Consider the following 1228-nt stretch of genomic DNA (forward strand, 5'->3'; position numbering starts at 1 on the left):
CCGCCTCGGCCTCCTAAGGTGCTGGGATTGCGCGTGAGCCACCGCGCCCAGCCCCTACAGACTCAGTCTTAAAATTACCCAGAAAAAATGCTAGAAATTATTTCAAGTATTAATCTTAACATAGTGTCAGTGTATTCTTGCTGCTTTGAGGAATTTGTTGCTTTTTGATCCTAGAATGAGAATAAAATTATGACTCTAGTATTATACAAACAGAGGAAATGAAAATCAATATAATCACTTTCTCAAGGACATGAACATTCTAATTAATTTATTAAAAATTCAGTTTTCCCTCTCTAGCTTAAAAACATGGGAATGTAATTTCCCTGGATAGGCTTTTAAGTACGTTTTTAATCAGAGACTAATAGAAGACAAAAACTTTATTTGGGTTTAGAATACAGCAGAGGGGAAAAATATGCCTTTGTATTTATCACATCCTAAAAGTTTTTCTTTTTGAAAATTAATAGTAAGTTTAGAATGGCTCTGTCCAGTATGACGTTCTGCAGTGATGGAAATGTTCTTTACCTGTGCTATTCGATACACTAGTTAGTAGCTACATTTATCTATGAGGCATTTGAAATGTGGAACTGAATTTTTTAATTTTATTAAGCTTTAAATGCCCACATGTGGCTACTGTATTAGACAATGTATCTTAGAGTGAGATCCATTATAATTGCTACCATCTAAAAGTAATTCAATAAAATGTGTATCTTTCGAAGGCCTAGTAGTTAGAGGTAACAGTTTTTAAATTCTGTGTTACATTTGAAAAATCAGGTTGTAGGGGCCCTTTATCATATAGCTGTTAAAACAAAAACACAGAAGAAATCCATTCATGGAGCCTGCCTTTTTTACAGAACCCCCTGGAGTTTTCACATTAATTGCTGGGAGGAGAAAAACTTTGCTTCCCTTGTTTTGATTACTGTTTACTCTGGTTTGTTTTTTCCATTTTCCTTACTACATTCCAGAGCCAAGATGAGTTTTTAGGATATGGCTAAACGGTAATTGTAGTGAGTGAAAGGTGAAACATTGGAAGCGACAGGTAATTGTAGATGACATCCTCAGCTGAATTAGTTATTATTAAAAACAAACTAGCAATTTGATTTATGTGGCTCCTGAATAGATTTTGGGCAATATCTTTTTTTTTTTTTTTTCAGGATCTCATTCTGTTGCCCAGGCTGGAGTGCATTGGTGCGATCTGAGCTCACTGCAACTTCCGTCTCCTGGGCTCAAG

General features: G+C 35.5%; 1 protein-coding gene across 2 annotated transcripts in view; it reads left to right on the forward strand.

Annotated features, from left to right (window-relative positions):
* MED23 (mediator complex subunit 23) overlaps window positions 1-1228 on the forward strand; it is a 59457-nt gene that overhangs the window by 43215 nt on the left and 15014 nt on the right. The window lies entirely within an intron of this gene.

The sequence above is a fragment of the Colobus angolensis genome, unplaced genomic scaffold (genome assembly GCF_000951035.1).
Source record: "Colobus angolensis palliatus isolate OR3802 unplaced genomic scaffold, Cang.pa_1.0 Scaffold58, whole genome shotgun sequence".
Lineage (NCBI taxonomy): Eukaryota > Metazoa > Chordata > Mammalia > Primates > Cercopithecidae > Colobus > Colobus angolensis.